This window comes from Labrus bergylta, chromosome 8 (genome assembly GCF_963930695.1).
Source record: "Labrus bergylta chromosome 8, fLabBer1.1, whole genome shotgun sequence".
In the NCBI taxonomy this organism is placed as follows: Eukaryota; Metazoa; Chordata; class Actinopteri; order Labriformes; family Labridae; genus Labrus; species Labrus bergylta.
This window is the reverse complement of record NC_089202.1, coordinates 18,729,829-18,751,233: the sequence shown is the minus strand read 5'-3', so window position 1 is coordinate 18,751,233 and position 21,405 is coordinate 18,729,829. Positions and strand designations below refer to the sequence as shown.

Below are 21,405 nucleotides of genomic sequence, written 5' to 3'. Positions count from 1 at the left end.
AACAAACCAGCAAGCTGCACGTAAGCTAACAGCAGTGATGACTAATGTCACACAGTGGTTTAATAACTCCTGTCAATACTTAAACATAAAGAAAACAATCTGCATGTTTTTCACAAAGAGGTCAACAGATCATTTCACACTCAGTGTTTTCATCACAGGGTTAAAGGTCACAGTTGCATCTGATTATAAATGAATGTAACACTGGACTTTAATCTCCCATTTCAAAAACAAATTAAGATGGTGACAAACATAGTAAAGTTCATATTTTCATATTTCCACCAACTGTTTATCCGCTGAGGAAGCAACACTGTACTGTAGGTCTACATTGTAATGAGAGGTGGGAATCACCAGAGGCCCTTTGATATGATATTATAACGATGCTTGAGTCACGACACAATATTATAGCGATTTTAAACATTTTGCGACAGGCTGAGAATTGTGATATTTTGAATATCATTTTTTTAACTGCATATTATGTACACAAAATTAAACTAAATCAAGAACTGTTTTGTCAAATAAGGAAAAATTCTCAATCTTTTCTTCACTGTCTCACAGTCTCACTTCTGTCTGTTCATTTCTACACAATGGGAGTCGAGCCCACAGACTGACCAACACTGTGATAAAAGTAAAAGGCTGCATGCACCTCACAATCTGAACTGATGGTGTTTCAGTCTGATCAAACTTTACTGAACACAAACATGAACGGACGACTGAACAACTGCAGTAATTTTTGCAAATGCAACTTGTTCAAAATGAATTGTGCAACCCCTTCAGCAATTAAAAAAACAAAACACACATATTTGCATATTTACAGTGCTACTAGCTGTTTCTGTTGATGTTTAGCAGGGCTTGTTCAGAATAAAGGCATAACTCTCTTCTCTATCCCTCATCACAAATAAACTACTTATTCTAAACAGTCAGACAGTTTGGTGGAAGCAAACTTAACTGTTGTTTTTTGATAACTTGTGAAATTTTGCTGAGAAAGCTTATAATTTATTTGTCAAGATAAGAAGTTTATTCACTCTTCTCTTTTCACCACAGTGTCAGTCAGTCCCTCTGGTGCAGTGCAAGAAGACACAAATGTGACACTGACTTGCAGTGCTAATGCCAACCCAGCTGTAAAGAACTACACCTGGTACAGAGCTGATGGAGGCCAGGAGACTTTCATGGGGACTGGACGTGTTTTAAACATCAAAGCTTCTAGAGAGAGAGGACCTTTTTTCTGCCGTGCAGCAAATGAAGAGGGAAGCTTTTTTTATACATTAAAGTTGTAAATTTAACACCAAATCTCTACATTATGATATCGTTAAAAGAAAGCAGAACACATTTTAGCTCATGATGCACATTTTTTTCACCTCATTTGTTTCACATACTTTTTTACTCTGTTGTACATTGTATGGATATTTCTGGATTTTTTAAATGTTATAATGAATAAAATGATATTTTTTCCACTGTGACAAATATAAGTGAGCATCTCACCTTGCAGCAGACAGCCAATGAGGAGGAGAGTCAGAGCTGCATCCATCTTTGTGTTTCAGAAGAGGCAGAAAGTCTGGGGAGAATAAATGTAGATTTATTTTTAGTGTATTTCACTCCAAATGAATTTAGATTTTAAGAATAATTTCCTTTTGAGGAAAAGGTTGGATCCAGAGTTGAGTTAACTTATCTGATCCCAATAAAACTAAAAGACTTCAAGGTGTGCAGCTTCTCATTTTAAGGTTTAAATTTAAATCTTTCTGCATTTCATTCAATTCATGTAAAGATGCTCATTATTAAAACGTAGATGATGAAATGATAATAAAATAAAAAACAGGAAGTTTGACTGCCTGCCTCAAAGAAAAGAGACAAATATTCTTTGTTTTTTCTTAAGTTCATCTTGTTTACAACCTCTTTAAGGAAACTATTTGATCAGTAATAACGCCCAGAAGAAAAACTGCATGAGAGCTTTAAAATGTTCAAAACTTGATCAAAGTGAATGTTTTTATTCTTGCCCCTGTCACAAAGTTTGTTTGATCAACTTCAGAAAAAATGCACTTCTTAAAAAAAAGCCTTTATGATATTTGAATATGATATTAAAATAGATTTAAAAGTGATATAAACTTACATTTTTCTCAGGTCTTTTTGAGCAGAGAGGTGAAGGATGTTTAGAGAAGTGAAGTTCCTCATCATTTGGTCGCCTTCTTAAACAGCATTCAAAATTTGACTTGTAAATGAGGAAGACAGAAAAGTGAACATTCATGTTCACATTGAATGTTCAGCACTTTTTGTTTGAATAGTTGTCACACTGTTTTCACAACCCAGGCTCAGTGAGCTGGACAAACAGGGAGACCACACATTTTTTAATTTATTAAATAATAATTTATTGCAAACTAAGGCAAATCATCCTGTTCAAAGAATGTGCAATCTGTAAATCAGTGGTGGTTGTAATGGTGAATGTGTTAAGTGTTGACAAGAGAGTGACAGATTGAGAAGCCAGTTTAAATACTAAGGCCCAGCCTGCCCAGGTGTATATAAATTTAACTGGCTCCGCCCCTTTCTACCTGAACTTAAGTGGGGAGCGATACAAAGCAGCAGGAAGAGCACTGACAGTCAGGGGTCATCACACCCTCCCCCTAAAATACTGGGTCCCACCCAGTACCCATAAACAAATGACTATATTTACCAAATTTAGTTAACCAAACATAAGCAATAACATACATATTTGACCAAACCCAACATCACTTATACTTTCCCAATGTTAGTTTCAGTTTCCCTCTCAGCCGCCTGGATCAGGTCCTAGGACCACTTCAAGAGTAGGAAAACAAACTGTGATTAGCAGGCTAACTAAATGTTCCTTATAGAGATCAGTCTGAATTAAGCATCTTTTAACACCAGTGGCCAATGCTCTATTGACAAGGCTAGTAACTATCATACAAAATCAGAGGCACAACAGTGGCACCAACATACATGTCAAAATGGTGTAGTGCCCAAATAGGAACCAAACTTTCTGTCTCAATGATGAGATCAAACTGACACAAAGTCGACCTCTTGACAAGCCACTCAAGCCCTAGCTTTCTTGCTTGAACTACTACAAAAACTTATTTATTTTGTCAGAACAGACAGGTGCCACCTCTGGACACTCTTTTACAACATCATGTTTCTGCAGGACAAATTTATCTGGGTTAATTGCAAATCACTGATCAAAACTCACCTCTTCAAACAATCTTTTGATGTATGATTGTGATATGTGTTCTGTTTATCTGTAGCTGTACCTTTATGTTGTTGTCTTTATGATTTGTGTGGAATGCTGCAATGTCTGTTAGTCTTTCCTTACTGTGCTGTTTCTTTTGTCTTTTTTATCAAATGTTTAGTGTGTAAGAGTTTTTGAAAAGCGCTTATGAATAAAATGTATTATTATTATTATTATTATTATTATTATTAGATATAAGAGAGACATTGGCCGATATGGAGCTCAGCGTAAGGGAAGGAAGACTGCTTATATTCTTTCACAAATTCATTCATTCTTTCACTTCAACTTAAGCTACTTCCTCTGTCTACCTGCTCTGGTGATCAGCTGTTAACGGGTGTTTATTCTTTAAATGATTAACCAACCAGTGTCGGGCACAACCTCTCTCAACCAATCATCCTGCTGCGACAAAATGCTAAAATAGTTCTTTCTCTTCCACAGTCATTCTGTCATTTCAAGGCAACTGCTGCAACCCACCACCGCCCCAGTCACCTCCATTCCAGCTCAGCAGAGTCCAGATTCAGGCTCATTATAGCCTCCATTCCTCTTCACCACCACCAGTGTCTAGACTCCATAGGGGGGTATCCTATCCTGCTGTCGGCCTCATTACCCTTCCGAGTACATGAAGTCGTCACGATGGAGTTTAATCCTCCAAAGACTTTGCACATTCAAATCTAAATTGTCGCACATTTATTGTTAAATAAATAATTGTTCATTCTCAATTAAGTCTCTCCTGATTGAAATATCAGTCTCAGCTTTTTTTTCCTACCTAATATCAATATCACTACCCAACACTGGCTGTTACACACTGATGTCACTGCATTCATTTTATCTTATCATTTCTGTGTCCAGAGGCTGTCCGTAATGTGTGAAAAAAATGAATGTCCTGTTAGTGCTGTCATTTTATATGATGCAACCCGAATACTGGATGTTGTCCTGTTTGTTGGGGTAATGTTGAATGTAAGTTGTAAGATATTGAGACACAGTCCCACGGTGATACTGATAAACTTAACTAAATAATTCATGGCAGGATTAGGAGAAGGCCGTTATTTTGTTTCCTCGAGGAACTGGAACACCTCTAATAGCATTCATCAACAATGTCCTCCTGTCTGGGTTTTCTCAGATTAAATTGAGTAGAAGTAAAAACCTGAGCTTGTTGATTTGTAAACGTGACTGAACAAGGACTATCTTTCAATGATAAAATCAAGCTGGTTAAAACACGTTGATGGAAACTGAGACCACAAACGTCCCCAGCAGTATTAGGACTTCTTTCTCAACTGCCAGAAGAGCGGAAACTATAAATTCAGAGATAAACATGTATCTGTTACCACTCTGTTGCATCATCACCTCTTCTTTCAACTACAGCCTGTTAGCGTTTGTTAACCCAGGAGACCTGTTGCTGTCACTTTGAACATGAAATGTTTTAACGCTCTTGTGTGATTTAGGATATCAGCTCGTCAACACTTTTCTTCAATTTCAAAACATTGGATAGAGCTTTCCTCCCCCCGCCCCCTCCCTCCTAGAGCCAATGTGCAAACAGGTTGCTATGTCGTGGACACTGAAGCTTCAGTTTTTAACCAGCTCTGCATCAGTCGAGAGACTTTTCTGCTCTCTAACCTCTCTCCTTTTTTCAGAAGCAACCGCCTACCTTCTCTGCTCAAAATACAATGATTCTGCGCCACAATGGAAAACTAGAAGGAGGACATACCGACTGCTACATTTACAGATAAACCAGCACTTAAACAGATCATGTTTCCTTAATGTCTGATGATATAGAAAGACCATTTCAAGATTTAATTCAGAAGATGTCTTACATATTGGACCTTTAAACTATCCTCCTTAACCTCATCTTTGATTCAGGGCCATTTAAACCCTGTCCTCATGAACTGGCCTCACAGGCTTTCTTTAATCTGATTGGAAAACAAGAGCATGCAATGAATGAATCAAAACTTTATTACAGACTCAGGGTCCAAATAATTAAATCCAAAAGACATAAAATACAATACAAGATCCATGAAATACAAAGCACAGTATAAAAACCTGCAACTTAAATGCAATGCATGGTATAAAATCACTAAATAGATAAAAACAGCGCCCCAGAGGATACAACTGTACCAATGTTTCCATATCTTGGATTGATTCAATGTGCATCTCTTTTGATAAACCATTTACTTTTTCAATAAAAAAAAAAATCTTGATTAGCAGAGCTTCAATACAAACAAAAGTGAAAACCATCACCTCAAACTTATCCATAATTCATGATCAATATCTCTCCAGATTTAAACATCAGAGGCTTCATGGAGAAAATATTATGTGAAATTACTGAGAATTAATCATGTATTGTGCCAAACACCCTGCAGAATATTGAAATATCACATTCATATCTCAAAGTCGATATTTAAAGCAATGCAGGAAGAGCAGAGAGGGAGACAGAGAGAGAGTCTTCAAATAATCAGGTATGACGTTTGGCAATGACATCATAGTCTGGAGATCTGTTAGTGTGATCCAGATTCATGTAAGTGCTGTCCTCTTCTTTTGGCTTCATGCTCTCTCTTTGTTTCCTTTAGTAAAAGAAGAAATGAGGATTAAAAACTGTTTTATACACAAGTCTGCTCCATTTGTCATATCTTCATCAGCACAGTTTATTCTAAAAAGTCTTCCGGTGTAATAACATACCAAAGAAACACCATGCAGAGTGTGAGGACGATGTTCACAGTGAGAGACACTCCAGTAACAGCCCAGAAGAGAACTCCACCGTAGGGTCCACAGTTATCCTCAAGACCTGTCATAAGAAATAACATGATAATATCATAACCCTGTTTGGGGGGGGACACTTTTTCAACTTGATGGTTTTTACTACTAAAGTCTACTTCATTGTCAGTTTGACAGTGAAGGAAGTACCAAAGCTGTATCATATTTCCAAATCAAGACTGCAAAGCGAGCGAGAGAGACGAGTGTAGGCTGAGCAACCAAAAGACTAAAAGAAGAGGAGTGGTTTCAGCAGGAACAACACTGAGCCAGAAGAAATTCAATATTCATTTCTGATTGTTTCATGGTGGTTATGTTCAAAAGCACAATTTAAACACATTAAACCCACTGGCACATGAAGGAGTTGATTATGAAAGGGAAACTGAATGATTGATTGGCCCAAATTGGCACACATGGACATTTGGATGAAAAAGACAAATTAGTAATGTTTTATATACTAATACAGAAAGTGCCAAAGATGGAAATCAATCTTGAAAACTGAAACATTAACAACATTTTATAATCAGTAAATCACTGCTCTGGAGGAATTATAGACCTTTAAAGGTTTAAAAACACACAGTTTAACTTGTAAACATACGCTGAATATCTATGTGTTTGTTGTTGGATCGTCCACTCCCCAGTTCATTTTCAGCCTTGCAGAAAAAAGGACCGCTGACATCTGAAGCTTTAACAGATAAAACGCGTCCAGTCCCCATGAAAGTCTCCTGGCCTCCATCAGCTCTGTACCAGGTGTAGTTCTTTACAGCTGGGTTTGCATTAGTACTGCAAGTCAGTGTCCCATTTGTGTCTCCTTGCACTGTGGTCCCTTTGGGTGAATCTGAAAAATTATTACAGGGATTAAAGTTCTCCGTCGCTACGACGGATTTCCGTCAATTTCACTATTGTAATAATTTTAGTCGGTGTCAATCGGACAAATAAAAGTCGAGCAAAATGGGTTAATGACATAGCCCTACCCTCGCGTGCAAACTGCGGTTTTTAATGTCAGGCATTTATCTGAATCCTGTAACGCAATTGTAGTTTTGTGTTTGTGTGGCATTTTGAATATAAAGTCAGAACTTTGATCTGCTACATGAAGTCTGCTCGGTGTATAGTAGGCTTTTATTGTGGTAGAGAACATCAGCGTGCACTGCCCATCATATCAGGATTTGTTTTCAGGCTTCGGTGCGCAACTTTATTTACCCGACCAAAGTGAAATACAGGAGAATGATAATCCATAACATTACCTGTAGGCAGGGCTAACACTCTGTTAGGAACGCACATCAAGACAACAGGTGATACAAAACAGTACTCACACAGAGCAATGATGAACTTTCCCACATTATGGTCTTTCTCTCAAACACAGACTTGCCCCTTCCTACATCACAGATTTACTAATACCCTATGAGCCTAGCTGCTGCTTACATTCCTTAGGTAGTAGCGTCCTCACATTTCCCACAGCCAACCTTGTCACTAAAGTTGGCAGGGCATTTTCTTCATATTCTTCCTGCTGTTGTCTCTCCCCTCTGTGTGCTTTGTATGTATGTGTATGCTTTGTCTATGACTACTTTTGAACACAGTACTCCAGACTAGCCTATGTTTGTGTAGCATGTTCATTAGACAGAGTGCAAAACTGAATTTCCCCTCGTGGGATTAATAAAGGATAATTTAATTTAATTTAATTTAATTTAATTTAATTTGATCCATAAGCATCTCACACTTAGGTGTTTAATAAATTTAATTTATGTCATTAAATGTCAACACTGATTCAAAATCTAAAGAATTGCGTAAAGATATCCTTCAAAGGACCTAATTTAATTTAGTCAAGATTTTAAGGAGATGAGAGAGCATTTAAAAGTTTAAGTTTGACTTCTTTAATCACAAGACACACATACTCACATGTAATGTCAGCTGTTAAACTGGTTTTCACAGATGACTCAGTGCTGCCATCTTGTTTTCTGTAGACAGCAGTACAGGAGATTTCCTGTCCGTGATGGAGGTGTGATGCGTTGAAGTTCAGCACAGAGATCTTGACTTTAGTTTTGTCCTGATTCTCCTGCAGGGTCTCCTGACCTTCACCCAGGCCGGGGCTCCATGTCAGATTTGGAGGAAGAGACAGACAGGGAGCTGGAGCAGAGCAGTTCAAACTCACTGAGGTTCCCTCTTTCACCTTCAGTGTGGGCGGAGTCAGAGTCGGTCTGGGTGGATCATCTGTTCAGAAGATACATAAACATGTATAAGCAGTCATTTCTCTCTACTATCAAAGGTTTGATTTATCTTTATTTTAAAGTAATCAATGATAAGGTCAGAGAACTACTACATAACTGAACTGTAAATAAGTTTAATTTGAAACCTACCTTTGACTGAAATTTTCATGCCATCAAAATTATATTTCAGTCTATTGTCACATTCCAATCTAAATAAACACGTTTTGTTGTTTTGCATGTCATTCAGGGTTGTGGTGCAGTCTTTTTTTGTTAGGTCACCGATCAATTGTCCTTTCTGTTGTGGATTACTGCTATCAAACACATCAGGTCCTTTAATACTTTCTTTCCATAATGCTTTACAAGTGTTATCTAAGTTTACATTATATTGATCCTCTACGTCAAAGGAGCAGGGGATTGTCACACAGGATCCCTTCAGAACCTCTATAGTCTGTGGTATAATGATCTCAAACTGTCCACACAGGGCACCTGAAACACAAGAAACAAATCCTTATTACAATTATACATTAACAATACAATCCTTATTCATATTGAGTTTATAATGTCTATATTGCTAAAAACAGCAATGTTCATTGCATGTGTCTCTGTTAAATAAACAAACAAATAAATAAAGTCATGATACATTTTATTGTTGGCTCTGTTTCTAAAAATCTTATCAGTATGCTTTCAAAGATAAAATAGTCTTCACATAAAACTCAGGATTCATCATTTTCACAGTTATTTTTTACATTAAAGGTGTAAATTTAACACCAAATCTCTAAATTATGATATTGTTAAAAGATAGCAGAACACATTAGTAGCTAATTTCTTTGACAAATATAAGTGAGCATCTCACCTTGCAGCAGACAGCCAATGAGGAGGAGAGTCAGAGCTGCAGCCATCTTTGTGTTTCAGAAGAGGCAGAAAGTCTGGAGAGAATACATGTAGATTTACAGTTTAGTGTATTTCGCTCCAAATAAACTTAGATTTCATTTTGAGGCTGTTGTTGAATGTGATCTTTGCAGAAGTTGCAGATGGAGAAATATGTTGCAATATTTGAATCTTCATCAATGTGGAAAAGGTTGGATCCAGAGTTTAGTTAACTAAATTGATCCCAACAAAACTAAAAGACTTCAAGGTGTGCAGCTTCTAATTTTAAGGTTTAAATTGAAATCTTTCTGCATTTCATTCATTTCAAGTAAAGATGCTCACTATTAAAACATAGATGAAATTATTATAAAATAAAAAAACAGGAAGTTTGACTGCCTGCCTCAAAGAAAAGAGACAAGTGTTTTATGTTTTTTACTTGAGTTCAGTTTGTTTACAACCTCTTTAAGGAAACTATTCAATAATTAATAATCAGTAATAATGCCCAGAAGAAAAACTGCATGAGAACTTTAAAATGTTCAAAACTTGATCAGAGTGAATGTTTTTTTTCTTTCCCCTGTAACAAAGTTTGTTTGATCAACCTGAAAGTGCAAAAAAGATGCACTTGTTAAAAAGTAGCTTAATGACATCAAACATGTTGATTTGTTTTATTTCCCGAAAAAGGATAAAGTTATTTAAAAGCTACTTAAAAGTTATATAAAAGTTTTATAAACTTCCTTTTTTTTCAGGTCTTTTTGAGCAGAGAGGTGAAGGATGTTTAGAGAAGTGAAGTTCCTCATCATTTGGCCACCTTCATAAACAGCGTGCAATAATTGACTTAAAAATGAGGAAGTTGGGGTGCAGTGGTTTGTGCGCGCGCCCCATGTATGGAGATTGTCGTCTCAAGCGGGTGGCCCAGGTTCACATCCCACCTGTGGCTTCTTTCCCGCATGTCGTTCCCCACTCTCTCTCCCTGATTTCCGACTCTATCCACTGTCTATTCTCCATTAAAAAAAGGCCCAAAAAATAAATCTTAATTTTTTTTTTAAAAATGAGGAAGTAAAAAAACAGCAACATTCATGTTAGCACAGAATGTTCTGTACTTTTTATGAGTTATTTTCAATGCAATAACATCTTATATTTACAACCCATCAGTTTGACTAGAAAGTTACTATTTGTGATCCACATACAGGAGGTGACAACTCAAACTTTTCTGTCAAAGCGTCCTGCCTAATCATGAAGCATGGAATAAGCAGGCGACTCTATAAATTACATTTTTAATCATAACACAATTGTGAAAAAAGCACTTTAATTCTTACTCAAAGTCAGCAATTGTATTTTTTTTTCAAGTGAAATTGAAGGACAGTAAATATTAAATTATTTAAAGGTGTTTTCACATTAGGTACAATTGTTTTCTTACAGTGTACAAATGTATTTCATAAGGGACATATTCAAATTTGTGGTGTTTATAGGATCAGCATCTTTGTAGCCTTTAGTTGTAGTCAGCAACATTAGGAATATTATTTGCAAGAATAAACAAACAACAATGGCAACTGTGTTCCACATAAACCATGGCAGTAAATACTACAAGGTTGCCAAGCCAATCCCCATCTTCTTTTGCTTAAGGTTTCAGAGTCAAGTGCTCTATTCATTGATCGTAACAGTTCGATCAAAGAATGTCTGACTTGTTATTGAGTCTGGATTGATCCACACATAGACTTTAAGGTTGTTGTCTGTTCTTCTTAAAGTTTTAATCTTCAGGGTGCAGCTACCCTCTGTGGCTGCTCCCTTTACTGAGGTGCGTCCTCTGAACTGTTGTTCCACTGTAGGAGGATATCCGTCATACACCACAGGATAATACATCTTATTGTATTGATACCAGGTGACCTGGACATGAGCTTTTGTCTGACATGGTACCACAGCACAGCTCCCCTCCACTGCAGTCACTGTTTTAGGTACAGTGATGTTCCAGCTTCTCACCTGCTGCAGCACAGAGAAGCCTTTGTGTGGGGGAGAGGAGGAAGAGGAAGGGAGGGTGAAAAGGTCAGCAAAGTTGACAACAAATGTTTATTGTTCAGTGAAGTAAGGCTGATGTCAAAGAAAAGTATGTGTCATGCAACAGGAAATGAACAACAGTGAAAGCTGCTTTTGAAAGCAGAGTTTACTGTACAGCCATTTGTCATACAAAGTAACATTATGAGAGCTGTCACTCACACTCGTTTCCTTTGGTGAGGTTATGGTTCAGAATAAAAACATCTAAAAAAAAACCTTTTATTATTAGAGATGATGACCAATCGAAAACATTCTGAAGTATTTGTAGCTTTTCTGATATTGATTATATAAACTTCTTGTAGTGCAGCACCTGTGTGTCCAATAGGCTTAAAGTTGTTTGTTTGAACTAACTGACGTTGTTTCCTAGTTCTAGATCTTTTATGGCTGTATGATTTATTCACAGAATGAGTTAAGATATATATACTGTATAATATATATATGTGCACGTGATCTGCAGATAGATGGAAAATGCATGAATATGGTGTAACAACTACCGCTAAGTCTCAGTGAAAAGAAGGCAGCATTTAAAGCATGGCTCACACTGCAGGAGTTTTAAACTCCTTCCCAATTTTGAATTCGGGCAGCATCAGACAGAGAATCCTAACAGATATTCTTCTCCATAATCTCAAATATGCTCATACTACAAGATATGAAATCTTTTCACATCACAATCTTCAGGATTTTATTAGGATTATCGTGCCCGACGGAGGAACGCACCACCTCACCTGGCCTCACGTTAACAATGGAGCCGCGGTTAAATTTGCGATTATACTGATTTGCACAGAGAATAAAATACAAAAACATGTTTTTTAAAGTTTTGGTAGAAGAAATTTCTTGGGAAACGCGGAAAACATGGATTGCTTAATCTTCAGTGAGAGCTGGAGGTCAGATTGTACCTGTCAGATGCATACAGGTGTCCTGTGCGGGTTCCCTCCTGCCGCTGGTCACTACTACTACACATATTACTGTCCTCCCTCGTCTCTGTAGTCACACACGACTTCTGCCAGACCCTTTCAATATCAAACATGTTTGAAATAAATCGGGGAGTCCCCGACGATCACCGAGCAGATTGGGGACGTTAAGATTGGATCTTTATTACAACTCACACTACAAGATAATGTTGGTAGATAATCGGTTCCGATCAGTCTTGAGTCGGGAGCGACCCCACGATTATCGGAAAGGAGGAATCAGGCCGATTTGAGATCCGATTATCCTGCAGTGTGAGCCAGGCTTAAGTCGTACCTGCTGTACAAATAGGAGGACATTACAAACTTTTGCTGTTTAATTGGGTATCGTTTCTTTGTTTCAAACACTGCTTCGTCTTTTCTCCGTTCCCTCCACCCCGTCTGCTCTCACGCAGGGATCAGATGGTGGCTGTGTGTGACAACAATCAGTAGCTTCACTAGGTAACGTTTCAGCCTGCTGTAGTCTGTATCTGTAAACGTAGCCAAACTATGTTACAGAGGGGTGTGTTCAGTCCAAAAACTGAAGATGCAGTTCCTCAACACACACGCCTTTTATATTTCAGTCTGATGTTATCAGATTTTAAAAGTACTTTAAAAATAAAAGGGGAGTTTAGGTTTATCTAATTGTTTGAAGCTGTAGAAAGGCAGAAAGAAAATGGAAAAAAGTCAAACTCCAAGTCTCTTATGACTTGCTGCTTTGACAGAGTCTTGGTATTGAGCAAAGGACTTTTTTTAGCAAGGAAAAAATACTTATGCGATCTCACAACACAAAACTTTAACAGACCCAAGGTTAATAAAAACCGTAAACTCACTGAGGCCACGTCCACACGCATACGGATATTTCTAAAAACCTGTTTCCTCCCCCTCCGGTTGCAAAAAAAATCCTGTCCACACCAACAGTTTTAAAAAAATCTCTCAGTCCACATGGCAACGCAAAAACGATGGAAAACGCTCACATAAGCATGCCATAAGCATGCCAGACCAGTAGGTGGCGATAATAGCTGTGTCTCATTCACATCAAACACTGTAAAAGAACATTGCGAGCATGCGTATTAAGCGTCCTTTTGACAGCGGCAATTTGGAAAGATGGCGAAACAAGTCAACAAACACAAAGCCGATTCATTCGTTTGGACGGACGACGAAGTGGAGTTGCTGCTTTGAGTTACACTTGAATAAGTGCCAGGAGAATGTCGACTAACAGCAGCGAACAGATGTAAACAAACTGGTAGCCCGCCATCTTGGTTATGACGCATGCTCAACACGCAAGTCGACATAATTACGTCACTATTACAAAAAGCTCCGTTTTAACTGTTTTAACTGTTCACACGAATACAAGTAAACGTGATTTTTTAAAAATCTCCACCTTGGAATGTGTTTTTTCAAAGACTTTGTTTGCAGTGACCAAAAACTCAGTTTTCAATTGTTTTCATGTGGACGGGTCGCCAAAAGGGAGAGAAAATACTACGTTTTCAAAAAAATCGTATACGTGTGGATGGGGCCTGACTCACTGACTACATCTCTCCAGTCTCTTGCACAGAAAATTGCGAGATTTTTTAGAATTCTTTGTGGAAAAAACAATTGATATAAAAAAGCAAATTTTACCACCCTCTGTACCACAGCCAGACCCTCGGTCAGCTGTGCAATTCTTTAATCGATTTGATCCATTATCTCTCTCCTCTCTGCAAGAAATAATCCTTTATTTGAAGCCCACATCATGGACATCTGCTTGTATTCTCCGTTGCCTTTTTAAAGAAACATTTTAAATTATTAGCATCCTCTCCTTCATCAACAGCTGCCTCTCCACGGGATGCTTCCAGACCGATTTTAAACATGCAGTGGTTTAGCCTCTTTAAAAAAACCTAACCTAGATCCTAACATTTGATCAAATTTTAACCCATTTCGAAACTCCCATTACTATCCAAAATTCTCGAAAGAGTAATCAATAAACAAATGAATCAATTTTTAAGCAATAATCAAATATTTAAAGCACTCCAATCAGGTTTTAGAGAAAAGCACAGCACTGAACAGCCCTTTTAAAAGTTCTTGATGATTTGTTTTTAGCAGTAGACAATGGGGACTATGCAATTTTAATACTTTTAGAGTGGAGATCTCAGTGCCGCATTTTAGACGGTTGACCACAAAATAATTATCACCAGGCTTAAAGACTTGGTTGAGATCCAGGCTAAATATGCTCAAATCATACTCGGAAAACAGAAGTTTTAAAGTATGCCTAGGATACAGCTTTTCTCCCTCTGCTGCCCTCACCTGTGGGGTTCCTCAGGGCTCAGTTTTATCACCTCTTTTTTGTTTTTCCCTGTTCATGCTGCCACTGGTCTCCCTAATAAGGAAGCACGGCTTATCCTTCCACTGGTTTGCAGATGACATGTAAATATATACCCCTCTCAAAAGCAATAACCCCCACTCCCTGCAAATACTACTCGAAAGACTGGATGGCACAAAACGTTTTAATACTAAATGAGTAAAAAATGAGGTAGTTCTGTTTGGCCCCCCTGACTCCAACCAGCTTTATCTGTAAAACACTTGGCCCACTGTCATCTTATGTAAAACCCTCTTCATGTGTGTATATATATTTTATTGTCTTTCTTTGAAGCTGCTGTTGTTTTTACGCCTTGTAAGTAAAGCACATTGGTTAGTTGAGGCTGTTTTTAAACATGCAAACTTGACTTGCCTTTGAATTATCATAATGAAAATGGTAGCAATGTGGGTAAAGTGATGAAATATGAGAATATGATATGTTGTTAAGATGCAGAAGATGTATTGTGATTCGTCGGCCATTCTGCAAAGCGATTTGTGACAATCTGACCTGTGAAACTTTAAATTCGATGCACCCTTAGTTCACAAAAGAGGCTATAAAATATCCATGCTACTTAGTCAAATAGCATAAAAAACTAAGAGCTCTCTCATATAAGACATGCCTTAGGCATCAGTATATGAGTAAATATCAATGCTGAAAAAGTCAGCGAACATGCACATCAGTTATTTAGGTGCTGGGTCGAAAAAGTCTCTAGATATTCCCTGTCAGGCTCAAAACAATTTTATTTCATGTACTTATAGCAAATAAATGAGTATATATTTGGGAGCCATAGTATTGTGAGTCTTTGTGCATCATAAATATCAATGGTCACATACGTTACTCTTTTATTTTTGCGCAGTAAATGCGCATATTGTAAAGTAACAGCCAAAGATAGAAAGAGGAATCTAGAGTGAAAAAGAAGCGATGACTTGCATCAAACAGATCAGACTCGAGTCAAACCTTTGTTACTGGGACATTTATTCATTTATTTACACAAGCTGCTCATTAGTCATTTCCTTAGTAACATCTGTTCTTCCTAAGTTCACACAAAATTAACAACTGAGACCCCGAATTAACTTTTTGTTTGTTATTATTGGTTAAAAAAAAGTGGAAATTTGAATAATTTTATTCATTAATAAACAAAACCTGTCACTAGCTTAAAGAACATAAACATTAAGGCACTCTAAATTCTAACTTTTTTAACAAGGCTTTGTACCTGACAGAATGTTAGTTTGCTTTTCTATTTCCTGTTACACTTGTGTTATATGCTATGTGGTAGTTTTGGCAATGGTATAAAGACACACAATTTGAAGATAGCTGAAAGATGTTGCTAAGGGGCTTTCAAAAGCTTCACTTAATTTGGTTGACATATAGAGCATTGTGTTGATTCCCTTCCTGAACCTGAAACGAAGAAACATAGTGACTTCAGTTCTCTTGTGCTGGATAGCTGAATTTTTTTTTTTTTTATAAGTTGTGTCAACGCTGAAGGCATTTCATCCTCAATGAATTTGCAGCAACTACTGCAGACCCATAACCTGCAGGGTGATGAAGAATGACTAGTTGTCCTTGGTCTCAATGCAAAGAATTAACCAAACTGTGAGCACAAAACAGAGGCACATTTTAAATGAAAATCAAGTTAAAGTCGTCAGTCAAGTTCGGTGTGGAAAAAACATCTAAGATTTTATTTCAAGGCCATATCACCCAGCCCTAGTTTCAACTTTTCTTTTGAAAAAAAAGAAAATATACATTCAAGAGAGCAAAACAATATCAAAAGTTCTTAAATCAGCAATAGAAATTTAGCGTAGCGTTAGTTCAGGCAGGGAATGGAGTCACGCTCTACTATCATGCCAGAGTTTTGGTAACAGCTGATCTCACACAAGCCTCATCAGCTGATGGCCAGCTGATTTACTTCAAAGCATTCTATTGGCCAAAAGTTCTTATGCCGCTTATTTAAACTGCTCTAGCCTGCCTACTCTTTGCTGCTCCCTCTGCGAGCCACATTTGCAGCCCTCCTCCACCCCAGCTCCTCCTTTTATGCTGCAATGACTTGCATCAATCAATGTCATGCATGTCATTGATGTCTGCTCTGTTTGGCTTTGCTGCTTATCTCTGCCTAAAGCTTTCCTTGTATGCACAGGAAGGGCAGGGATGTGTGCTGCTCCTGCCTTACGCATTCAACTTAAGAACGTGGAAGGTCAGGGAGATCCCAAAACAGAGCCATACCGCCGAATATAAATAATTTGAATGAAGTACATTTTCTTGACAAAGTGGTCCTGACTGAACTGTAATCTATGTCTGCATCACACTCTTTTCTCTAAATTTAACCCGAGCATATTCACATTCAGAGTCCTTCCTCACATTTCTAGGCTTCACTTCGTCATATAGATTTAACATCTCTACTGCATTGCTCACAAAATTCAATGCTCCCTCTAAGCGCTTCTCCTCCAGATAGGAGCGACCTGACTGATTTGTGTCCCCAGAGCTTCCTCCCTCCTTCTTCCCTTTGCTCCTCCAAGTCACACTAGTGTAAATCACATCTTTGCTTTCCTCGTTTTTCTTCTCTGAACTTGTACTGGCGTCTTCTGTGTTGTTTCTGCTTGAGCTTGGTAAGTTGGTGCTGATTGGCTCAGAGGTAGTTGCAGGTTGGGTGACACCTGGTTTCTTCAGCTCATAGGTGTTGACATAAATGTCCTCACCTGTTTTGTTGGGTTCCTACAATTGAAAATAAAATGTTGGTTGGTTATTGTGCTTATGTAAGTCACATTAAGTAGAAAACTGCTGGATTCCAAGATAAAGTACCTCGTTTCCTTCTCCACTTGGTAGAAGTTGGCTCATGGCAACTGTGCTGGCATTACCTGACCCCTGACTCTTAACCAGGTTGTGTTGAGTCCTCTGAGCCCTGAAAAAAACAGCATAGTATAAACCTACATGAATATACTGTAAACAGTTTTGTTGTTCCCACTGGTAGTTTAAAGTTGAGAAAAAAATTCAGAAAACTAAATTGAGTTGTTTTAAGATGTCTCACAGCTCTCGAAACACAGGATCACAGCGTCTGCAGGAATAATTATATCATAATGTTGTGCCAAGTGTGGCTAGCATTCGCATTGCTAGCACTACCAGCCTTTGGTCCTCCATGCAGGTTAAAGGGCCTATATGTAACTTTTCAAAAATACTGCGTTAGTAGTGACACCGCATGCAGGCGAACTGCACCAGTAACCTGTTGCTCGCTCTCCCTTGCGAGCATCATCATCGGCCACGAAACACTGGATATTTACCAGCATGATGTTTACAGAGGAGGTAAGTGGTCATACACATGTGAAAGTCTGTGAAGGAGTCTGTGTGTCTGTATTCATTCTCCATCCTACAAACAACAGTCTCGGCAGAGAGTAGTGCTGGGCGATATGGCCTCAATTTGATATCACAATATTTTTTTTGACTAATGTCGATATTCGATATGATTCGATATTTATCGTATTAAAGTTTATAAATGTAGCCTATAAAACTGAATCTCCAATGTATAAAAAAAATATCACCCGACCATTGTAATCACTGGCCCAGGAACTTTTGATCGAAGAATAACAGTCACCAATTTACTCTTGAACCATTGTGATGCAAAAGTCAATTACGACTTTTATTTAATTAATTGAGCTCTAATTATAGAAAATAAAAATATTTTGTATTTTTCTCATATTTATATGCTCCTGTTTATTCACCATGCTGGTAACTGTAAGAGTCTACTTAATCTGATATTAATATGAGACTGTGATAGAGCTGGAATTCTTCTGATCACCTTTCTCTCCTTCTTTCTTCTCTGTGAGAAACTCTTCCTCCTTAGATCTTTACTTTCGGAGCTCTCTTAAGAGCTAAGATGCTTTGTGAATAACTTTTATCTTTACAAGGATCTAGTCTTTAACTTTAAGGGGAAATTTAGCTGCAGTGTGTTCCAGCTCCTCCAGCTGTCTGCCACTGTGGCTGAAACTTTTCTCCATTCAGTTTTCGTCATGCCCTGCTGTCACTCAACTTTTCTGGTGATTTTTTTTCTTTGAATGCTGATTTTATCTCGGCTTTTGTTAGGATATGATGATTTTAAAACCATTTTACCAAACGTGTGTTTTAGTAGAGAAAACCTGCGCTAAAATCTGTGTGCAAGTGTACAATTTGAGTGTAGCTAGCGCGCTTGCAGAAGTGACAGCAGTGAAGCCGCCAGCTGAACGTGCAATCAGCTGGCCCAGACCTGGATAAGACTTGGTCTGCTCATAATCCAAAAAAATACTTAAAATGTTAAAGACCAGAGGAACACCACAGAATCTGTATCTTCACTCAAATAAAGAAAATAAAAATCCCAGTAGGAGGTTTTTAAATATTTTGCATAGTGGTATTCTGTACGGTTTGGTTTGATTTGCTGTTACCCTACCTGATAACAAAGAGTAGAGCACATACTAGCACCAGGAAGACGACAATGGTGGCGATGAAGACTGGCAAAATCACTGAAACATACAAAGGACAATATGGGATTATGGTTCAAGCTCCACTTCAAACGAGATTATTATTTTAGTAAATTCAGACATAATGTAATAATAACTCGTTTTTCACATATTTAAGCTCTCCAGAGGACGTTTTCTTCACCACTTACCCATTCATAAAGCTTTCTTGTTAATACTTAATAATTATGAGAACAAATTGTGAAATGTGCCGCTTACCAATAAAAGTTATACTCAGTTCAGAGACAAACCTTGACTGTCTGCAGATGTTGGAAGGCTGTAGAAAATAAATCGTTGAGCAACAGATCCCAGAGAGTTTGAGCTGCGACAAAGCACAGTGAAGTGATCCTTCCTTTGGGCTTGACTCATGGTGATGAAGCTCACGCCTGTACCATTTCGATGCTCATAACTGACTGCAAACTCTTCTGAACGATTGACCAGTGATTCATCCAAACTCCATTGTAAAGTGGGAGGAGGATTTCCCGTAGACTCACAGGAACAGTTGACCTGGTTAGCAGTTTTGGTGCAATCAGAAGAGGACATGATCTGTGGAGCATCTGTAATGGATGTAGGGAAGAGAGACAAGTAGAGAGTCAAGTAAAGCCATGCTGTATCAAATTTGCAAAAGGAAAAGATAAGGCTTATGGCTATAAAAATAAAAAAATAAAAGTTGACCAGCTGTGCGTTGTGAATGAAGTGAATGAGGCAAAGAAAAATTCAGTTTCCTCCATGTCAATTGGTTTTCATTCTGGGCCTGTGTCCACAGAGGGCGCTTTTAACGCTGGCAGCGCCTATTTTCAATACAAAACCAATGTAGTTCAGTGTTTTCAGCACTCAGCTTCATACGTTTCTTGAGGCCGCATTCACTCAGCTCTCAGTTGAAAACTACGCACTACACTCTTCTATGTCACATCTCCATCACCAACCTATGGCGTTTTATCCCAGCCAATAAAATTGCGCGCGCACATGAGATCTGTGCAACTCAAACAGCCACACGCATATTATTTTTGCAAGCGTTTGCACAGCATTCTCATGCAGAATTCATCTGCTCGCACGAGCAATATTGTATCCTGCAAGGAGAAAACCATGCTTTGAGCACGAGCAAAATCTCACCCTGAGCGTGTAACTACAGTGCTCTCTCCTGCTCGCTCGCGAGGGGATTTTTCTTTTTGCGCTCAAAGCATGGTTTTGTCCTCTCAGGATACAATATTGCTCTCGCAAGCAATTTCATTTGAATGATTGTAATTTTACTTGATATGCACATTCTTACTAAGCAGACCTTTTTGGGGGTAAAGTTAACATTTGCTCGTCTCTAATTTAATTATAGAACCTCATATATAACACAGTGTTTCCCCTACCATTCAGGTCGTTCAGGGTGGATTACCCAAAGTGATCTCCCACCACCCTAAAAGAAAGGCACTAAATACTTTATCTATGTAAATTATCCATCCATCCATTATCTATAACTCTTTTCTCCCTTTATTTACAACAAAGTTAATCCTCTACAAAAGAAAGATTTTATGGATATGAAGTTTCCAATCAAAGCAAATTAAAGATAAACAAAGAGACTTTCATACATTTTGAAAAATGTAACTGATGAATGACACCTACAATGTACTTCTATTTGCCTTGTGTTTGATTGAAAACTTCCCAGTTTATTTTCAGCCTTGCAGAAAAACGGGGCTCTCTTTCTCGAAGCTTATTAACAAAGATTATTTACATTCCTCATTTGTAAAACGCTGCACAAAAGAAGCCTGACCTACCTGCATTTATGCAAATGTTTCAAACGATACCTACACTGAACATCCATCTGTGTGTTGTTCGATCTTCCACTTCCCTCTTCATTTGCTGCACGGCAGAAAAAAGGTCCTCTCTCCCTAGAAGCTTTGATGTTTAAAACACGTCCAGTCCCCATGAAAGTCTCCTGGCCTCCATCAGCTCTGTACCAGGTGTAGTTCTTTACAGCTGGGTTGGCATTAGCATTGCAAGTCAGTGTCACATTTGTGTCTTCTTGCACTGGACCAGAGGGACTGACTGACACTGTGGTCCCTTTGGGTGAATCTGAAAAGAGAAAAAATAAAGTTGTATTTTTTGAAAATGTAGTTTATTTGTGATGAGGGATAGAGAATGTTATGCCTTTATCCTGAACAAGCCCTGCTAAACATCAATAGAAACAGCTAGTAGGACCAGTGTTGGGCTGTAACGTATCACTAGTAACGCGTTACAGTAATGATATTACTTTTACAAGTAACGAGTAGAGTAACGAATTACTAATGAAATTCCAGTAATAATATTACAGTTACCCACACAAAAAAAAACTTGTTACTACATTACTGTTGTTGTTATTACCCCACTTCAGATTTATGCAACAAACCCCAGATTAAATTTGTTGCGCACCTCAGACAAGCAGGAAGGTAGCGAGCTTCATGGTTGCCAGATATGTGGTTGTCCCGCGGATTTGGGCTTTTTTTTAGGTGCCCCAGAGGGTAGTTTTTTTTTGGCCATTGGGCTTGTTTTGTCATTTGTTGTCACACATACCTGGCAACCCTGG

At 38.1% G+C, this 21,405-nt stretch overlaps 1 long non-coding RNA gene across 1 annotated transcript; it reads right to left on the bottom strand.

The window, feature by feature from the left end:
• Positions 1–15,333: 15,333 nt before the first annotated feature.
• On the bottom strand, positions 15,334–18,875 carry LOC114918726 (uncharacterized). The gene is made up of 2 exons (XR_010666726.1): positions 17,173–18,875; positions 15,334–17,085 (listed from the first exon to the last, which is right to left on the bottom strand). It is a non-coding gene; the product is annotated as an uncharacterized lncRNA (long non-coding RNA).
• Between the last annotated feature and the right edge of the window lie 2,530 nt (positions 18,876–21,405).